Source organism: Eretmochelys imbricata, chromosome 20, assembly GCF_965152235.1.
Source record: "Eretmochelys imbricata isolate rEreImb1 chromosome 20, rEreImb1.hap1, whole genome shotgun sequence".
Taxonomy (NCBI): Eukaryota; Metazoa; Chordata; order Testudines; family Cheloniidae; genus Eretmochelys; species Eretmochelys imbricata.
This window is the reverse complement of record NC_135591.1, coordinates 1,748,304-1,756,570: the sequence shown is the minus strand read 5'-3', so window position 1 is coordinate 1,756,570 and position 8,267 is coordinate 1,748,304.

Genomic DNA, 8,267 nt, shown 5'->3' with positions numbered 1-8,267 from the left:
TCTGCTGTACCCCCTCCCATCTGGGGCAGGGGCAGAGCGGGGTGGCTGTGAGGTGCTGGGGAGGTGGATGTGGAGCAGCTGGGCCCGCCTGGCTCCGGGCTGTTGGGGGTAATGCAGCTGGATCTGCCTGATGGATCCTTCCCCTGCAAAGAGCTCCCAGCCCAGCCCACAGAGCCAGCCTGAAACAGCCCTGTCCCCCTACCGCCTCTGTGTCCCCGCTACCCACTGGCTCTCCCACCCCCCAGACGCCTCCGGCCTCACCGTTCCACCAGTCAATGACCCACCCGGCCAGCCCCACTGCAGGGCCCAGGCCTCCCCAGACACCCGGCCAGCCCCACTGCAGGGCCCAGGCCACCCCAGACACCCAGCCAGCCCCACTGCAGGGTGCAGCCTCTGCTCAGCCCTGTGTGGCGGGGGAGGGGACTTTGTCCTTGGCTGGGGCCCATCCACACCTCGCTTGCCCCAAGCTCCTTAGGGGATGAGGTGCAGTCCTGACTGAGGACCAAATTCTGGCCCCACCCCACAAGAGCCAATCAGTGTAGCCTCAAGCTATTAACATTGGCATAATGGAGCAGGCCTGGGCAGGGAGCCAGGACTCCTGGGTTCTATTTCCAGCTCTGCCACCAACCTACTGTGTGACCTTGGTGATGTCCCTTCCCTCCCATCCTTTGTCTGTCTAGCCTGTGCGTGGCCTGGGGCAGGGACTGTCTCACTCCTTGTCTGTGCAGCACCCAGCCCGCCAGGGCTTCGCTCCCTCGTGCAGGCACGGCCGTGCTACGGATAATCACTATGGCCTGGGAACACGGCCCCCCATTATGCCCCCTTTAACCCCGAGCACCGACTCCCAACATGTGGGGGGGGGGCACAGTCCCATGTGCCCTGAGCAACATCCGGCAGCCCCTAGTCTTGTCACGGACCCCCTCCGCTTCCTGGCCTTCCTTCCTCCCACCCCCTACCTGTCTTGTGCAGGTGACCAAGAAGTCGGTTTTCCCATGGGGCGGGGCCAGTGCTCACCCCCAGTGACTAGTTCTCCTGCATCCCTGACCATGAGCCACAGGGTGGGGGAGAGAAAAGCTTTTCTTGGCCCAGTCCCTGCTGGGGAGGGAGACGAGCTTTGGAGCCGCTCAGCGGGCTGTGCAGACAGACGATACTGGGCTAATGGCCTTTAAATGGCCCCTGAGCGCCCGACTGGTTTCTTCTTGATGAGCATTTCCCTGCCAGGCCATGGTCACTGGGCTGTTTCCCCTCCCCCACGGCTGAAGATTTATCGGGGGGGCGCGGTGCAGCAGCTTACGGGAAGCATAAACTGTTTTGTGTCTGTGCCCAGGGACCTCGAGGCCTCGTGAAGAGGAGAGTGAGGGAGACGTCAGCCAGTGGCGTTGGATTTCCAGTCTCAGCAGATCCGGCACTTGGCTGCAGCCCGACCCGCGCGGGGAGGGGAGGGGAGGGGAGGGGCTCCTTGGCGAGGCAGCTGCTGACTTGAACCCCATTTCCGAAGGACAAGGCTCTGCTTTGGAGGTAGCCAGAGAGAGATCTCAGCTCAAAGGGATTCCTGGGCGGATGGGGCTCTTGGCCCCGTTGGGGTCAATCTGGTGCAATCTCTGGTCTCACCCTGGCTTCATGTCAGGACCAGGGCAGCATCTGGTCCCATTTGTATCTCTCTCCTCCCCTGGGTTATTAATGTCACCTGAGCTGATTAGAAGGAGAACATTTTCCTAAGGGGTTTAGGAGCTAGGGCCAGATTTCTAAAGATCTTTAGGTGTCTAAGGCGCCCATTGGGACTCACAGAACACCTAGGAGAGTTAGGAACCTAACTGCCATCAACTTTCAATGAGATTCAGGCTCCTAAGTGCCTCAGTGACTTTTGAAAAGGGGACTTAGGCACTTTTGGAAATTTCACCCAGCAGGACTTTCCAGCATCGTCCTTGTCTGCACCAAACTTTCCAAAACCAGCCCTTGGCTTGGCTGTGGCATCAGGCTTCACAAGTCCGGCCTCCAAACTTCAGGAGATCAGCTTCAAACCCCTGAGATTTAAAATATCATAAAGGTGCGGCTCTGCTCACTGGCCGCCTGGTTCCTGAGAGTCCTGTCTTCCCCTTTCTCCACCCTACAGATGTGAGGGCTTGCAAGTAGCTTTTATTAAATCATCGTAATGAGGAAAGGAGAGGTTCTCGCAGGAGGCCATGACCCTGGCAGGTGGGTCTTCAGGAGAAACCTCCAGTATCACAAGTTAAAATCGTGAGAGTTGGTGACGCTGATTTTGAGAGGCTTCAGAGTAGCAGCTGTGTTAGTCTGTATCTGCAAAAAGAAAAGGAAAACTTGTGGCACCTTAGAGACTAAGCTCTCTGGGGTGGGGCCTGCTGCTTTGTTCTGTGTTTAGCAGTGCCTGGGGCCATGGGCGGGGGCTGGGGCTTAGGGTTAGGGTTAGACAGCCATACAGCTTGATAACTTGAGATGTCTGGGGCCAGGTGCCTGCAGCCCCATTGATTCTTCCCCGCCCCAGCGCTTAGCACCACTTAAAACTAGCCCCCATTCTGCGGGGAGCTCCTCGAGGGGTGCGCTTGGGCCTGCATGGAGCATCCCTCAGGATCAGCATCCTATTTGGGCACCAAAATATTGATTTAGATGCCCAGCTTCGGCCAGGGATTTCTCTGCCCCAAGGAGCCCGGACTGGTTAGTTTTGTGTTGTGGCTCTGGTCAGTTTCCTCTTCTCCTGCAGGGCTGCTCCCAGCATGGGAGGGGATGTCTTACCTGCTGGCTGGGACTGGGTAGCTAAGGGTTGAACCCAAAGCTCCTGAAAATTGGTCTGTACAAGGGAAAGTTTGTTAAAACTCAATTAAATCGGGCGGGGGGGGGGAGTGGATGGGGATGGATGGCTAGATAGATAGAGGGAGTGGATGGGGATAGATAGACAGGATGGATGGATGGATGGGGATAGATAGAGGGGGTGGATGGACAGAGGGGGTGGATTGGGATGGATGGGGATAGATGGGATGGATAGACAGACAGTGGATGGGGATGGGTGGATGCGGATAGACAGAGGGGGTGTACAGGAATAGATAGAGGGGGTGGATGGGGATAGATAGAGGGGGTGTACAGGAATAAACAGATGGAGTGGATGGGGATGGGTGGATGGATAAATCAATATTTTAAAATCTGCTTCAGTGATTTGGGCTCCCAGTTCTCAGGCAACTGGTAACAATCTCAGCCATCAGAGTAGCAGCCGTGTTAGTCTGTATCCGCAAAAAGAACAGGAGGACTTGTGGCACCTTAGAGACTAACAAATTTATTAGAGCATAAGCTTTCGTGGGCTAAAACCCACTTCATCGGATGCCTAGAATGGAACAGAGAATAAGAAGATAGATATACATACAGAGAACATGGAAGGGTGGAAGTTGCCAGACCAACTCTAAGAGGCTAATTAATTAAGAGGAGCTATTCTCAGCCATGTTCATTTATCTCTTCACTATTTACAAGAGCCAGATTCTGCCCCAAGCGCCCCCCCGGGCCAGGCGATGACTGCGTCACACAATCCACAGCCCCTTGTCTCCCCCCCACACCCCTCGGACCCAGTGGCCCAATCCCAAGGTCCGTGAGTCCGACAGAAGAACCCTCGTTAACTGCAGTGGCCTTTGGGTCTGGCCCCAGACACGACCCGCGTCCTTTCCTTAGGGGCCTTGGCACCAGACTGGTCTGGAGGCATTTCCAGAGCAGCACCGTGGGCACTGAAGTCCCCATCTGTCCCCACAGTGGGTCCAGGCCAGGCAGCAGCTCCCCCCACGCTCCAACTTTGACCCAGGGCCCTCAGCCTACGCGGCCAGTCAGGTCTGGGTTAATGAGGGGGCCAGTCCATGCTGAGAACCCGTGAAGTCACTGCATGGGGAGGGGGGGTCTCTGAGGAGGCCAGTCACTGCCCCTGGGCAGGATTGGAATTGGCCACCTCAAGGCAAAAGGCTCCATAACCCCATTCCAGGGGGCCCAGGCCTGTTTGTTGGATCATATTAAAGAAGTTCTATATTAAAATCACAAATGAGTTTGAGTCCCCATAGTTTAAATTCCAGGGTATTACTAATTAAGAGGTCTCTTGGTTTTTGGTACTGTTTCTCTCCCACTATGTGTGAAACTTGCAAGCTGCTAATTTTAGTATTACATTCTAAGACAGAGTCTGTTCTCAAAGCAATTCTTTGTAACAACAACCACTCACCCAGAGAGAGACTCAAAGCAATACTCTGTAACAACAGAAACAGCACCCAGAGACTCCCCGCCCTTTTGTTGTATTCATCTCGCTTTGTTAACAATTGTGATTAAAATAGAGATAGAGGATGTATGTGGATGGATGCTTGGTGTGGATAATAACTGAATGATCAGGGAGGTGCCAGCCTAAGAATCCGGTGTCCATCGGCTGAAGAAGGCGTCAAGTGGAAATAACCAGAGGACCCCCGGAGGGCAGACTGGAATCCACCCAACAGCCTCAAGGATGGGAGAACCAAAGAACAAGATCACATCTGGCAGCACGGAGCTGTCAGGAATGTGCCATCCGCTGATTGATTCAGCAACAGCATGATGAAGCAATTCCATAGACTGGCCCAGGAAGAAATTCCTACAAAAATGGACCTGGCCAGTGGCTTGGCATGAGCAACTCTAAGGCTGGTAACTACGATATTAACCTTGCAGAACATGTGTGTGTGTGTGAATGAATGTGAGAATAAATGGAATGTTATCGCTCTAGCTAACTGCTTACTAGGATTCTTTCTGTAGTCACAATAAATGTGGTATTTTGCCTTTTCCCCTTTAAGATGATCCTGCTGGTTTTTATTTTATTGTATATCATGTTGGGTGTCTCAGTCCTGCAGCATGAGGCTCCCGCCCATGGCTTTGTCTTCCCTTCACGCCATTCTTCCCCCACCCCCTTCACTCAGGTGGGACCATTTGCCGTGGGAACCAAGTGACACCCCCCTTCCCTGACAGCACCGCCCATCCCCCGGACTGTGAGACAACACGGAGGGAATGGGGGGAGCCTGTGAACCCCACAGCTAGAGCTGGAGAGGGGGCACCCACCCCTTTGGGGCCACAGATAAAGGGGGATGGGGGCCTATGCCTGATGGCCTGCATGGGGACCCCCTCACCCCACAGTGCAGCACAAACCCCAGCAGACTTGGTTTAAGAGCCAGGGGGCCACTGGTTAAAATCCAACCCCCCCACCACACAGGGACTGTGCTGCACCCCAGAAGGAGCTGCATTTCCCTGGTGCAAAAGGCCTGGGGCACTCCCAGGGTGGGAACACACAGAGCAGCTCTCAAGGTCCCCCACACTCTTTAGGGAGGAGAAATCAGCCCCAGCGTTCACTCCAGTGCCTCTCGGACAATGAGCTGAGTCCCCCTGCCCCCGCATCCGACACCACACGTTCCCCCTCCTCCCCAGCTGAAATTCCAGGCAGGAAAATCCTGCCCAGGTTCCACCGCCCGAGAATCCCCCAGGTGCAGATCAGAGCTGAGCGCCCAGCGCTGGCAGCAGGGAAGGATCCATCAGGCCCCCCAGCTTGGTGGCCCTGGCAGCTGGCATTTGTTGTCCCTCCCAGGGGTTCTAGCCCCCTCCCGCCAGCTCATTACCTAGCCAACCTGCTTGGTACCTGCTGGGCCTGCCACAAAGCGGGGCCGGGGAGCCATCACTGGGGCTGCAGGTGCCTGGGTGGAAGCCTGCCAAATAGCCCCCGCTGTGGGCCGGGAGCGGCAAGGGGTCCCCTTCGCAATCCCAGCATGGCCTCACCTCTCTCTAGCACAGCGGCTCTGACCACTCAGCACCCTTAGAGCACCCTCCACCCCCCAACAAACCTCAGCTCCAGCCCGTCCATCCTGCCCCCTCTGTTCCCGCAGCAGGATCCTTCTTCCCTTCTTGTTCTAAACGGGTGTGGAGCCTGGCTGTTAAACAGCTGCCATGCCCCACCCCAGCAGGGACTGCATCGCAGCACTGGCTGGGGGGCTGGGGCCTATGTAATGATTGCTGGGCACCATGAGATCCCAGCTGGGGCAGGGCCATCAACTGTCAGCGAGGGAGTGGGACAAGCCCCCAGCTCCTCCTGCTCCAGGGTGACAGCGGGTGAGGCATTTGCCCTGCCCCTGTAGTGTACATGGGGCAGGGGCCCCCTGCTGTCTCCTCCCCCAGCCATTTTAGGGGTGAAGCAGCCCAAAGAAGGGGCCCTGCAGGACACAACCTTCAGCCAGCTGCCAAGGAAGAAACACTGCAAGCAGCACCCTAGGCCTTGGGGGTGATTGCACCTCATTCCTCTGGGCACCCCAGCACCCATCCTGCGACAGCCACCCTGGGCTCCCCCCGGTCCAGACCCACAGACCCCCACAGCTCTGCCGGTGCCCCTCAACCTGACTGCAGCCCCCACGACCACCACCATGGGCTCCCCCCTCAGTCCAGCCTCCTGTGACTGCCACACTGGGCTTCCCCCAGAGCTTTATCAGTGCCCCTCAGTCCAGACCCACAACCCCCTGCGAGCACCACCCTGGACTCCCCCCACAGTCCAGCCCACAGGCCCCTGCGACTGCCACCCTGGAGAGAAGAGAGAGAAGGGGCCACCCCACCCCAGTGACTGGGGAGTGTCAGCTGTTACCAGCCCCTGCTGGGCCACATGACAGTCCCATCCCTTGCTCCCCATTCTCCTTGGGGAGCTGCTGGCTTCAAGCTGAAATGTCTTTGGGGCAGGAGTCTCTACCCCCCCGCTCACGGTGGGTCTGCTCCCCAGGGCTCACAGAGGGGAGCCAGCCCCTACAGCCAGGCCGAGTAACATGGTGCCATTTGCACAGCCAGGAGCTATGACAGCATCTTAGCAGGACATTTAAACTAGCAGGAGGGGGTGTCCCCCTGCCCTTGCCAGGCTGGGGCCAGCAGGCCTGAGCCTATGCCAGCCTCCCCCTTGGTGTCTCTGCAGCCTGCCATTTTCTCCCAGGAGCTGGCCCAACAGCAGCTGCTGCCTGGTGCTGGGGGAGGCGGATGCCAGGGGCTGTCTGGAGGGAAACTGCCATGGTCAGGGACACTGGGAAATCCAGCCCAGCTATGGTACTGACACAGAAAAGCATAATCCAAACCTAACTGCGGGGCCAGTCCTCACCCACCATCTGCTGCTTTATTGGCCAGCCTGGCCCTTCTCCCCCCGCACAGCTCCCCACTCAGGGGAAACTGAGGCACAAAGTCCTGGCCCCACTCAGTGCATGGGAGTAGTTAGGACACAGGGATGGGGCAAGGACCCTTGCATGCTGCTGAGTAGGGGTTGAAAGGGAAGGGCTCAGTGAGTGGTCAGCATAGGGCTGCACTATCCCTACCTGTGCCCAGGCTTCCTCCAGGACTACAGAAGGGAGAAAACTTCCCCATTAAGTGGGGGTGACCCTCAGAGCCCTGGATGGAGCTCAGGGGGAGGCATTAATACTGGAATGGGAGATTGCTCTGGACTATCTGCACCCAATAGGTCCAGGCAGCTAGATGGACTGCAGCCATTCCCGGGAAGAACGGGAGGCAGGATGCCTGGGTTCCCTCACCAGGGTGTGCCTGGTTCCTTTGAGCAGGACAGGCAGCTGCACACGAGAGCCTGTACAAGAGCAGTCAGGCTGCTGGATCTCTGGCTGGGTTCAGCTTCTGCCCCCCCATCCTGCTGGCATGAGCCAGGGGCTCCCCAGGCCAGGCACTCGGCAGTTTGCCCCATGCCTAGCACCTGCCCCATGCCTGGCAGGGCCTGGCCACCCCAGGCCTAGAATGAAGTTCTGCCCAGTGCCTGTATGGCAGGCTAGGAGCAGATTGGACTGGGCTGTGGTGGGGACAGGTCCCAGTCTTGTGCCCAGCTGTATGAGCAAGGGGGTCCTGTCCCCTGCACAGCACACAGGGAGGTCTCTATGCCACCCAGGAGGCCATGGTGGAGTCAGACACCCCCTGCCCCCAAGTTGTGGCAGATGGGAGCTGGATGAGTGTCTCCGGGAGAGGCAGGAAGCTACAGCGAGTGCATGGTCACCATAACAGCACTTCTACCCCTCAGCAGGGTTCCAGCACATGCCAAGTGGCTTCAGTGAATCGCTGAAGCGGGACCGGGGCACTGCTCCGATGCAGCGGCTTGGTCACGGGCCGAGGGTCCCAGGCCAGTGTTCAGCTTGGCGAGGAGTGGAGAACAGCCCCACCCGCCTCCCATTCAATAGCTGCTCCTCATTAAGCCTGCCCTGGCCCACCCGAGGGCCGAGCCAGAGCTCCGCTGAAGGAGAGTAAGCGAGACGGTC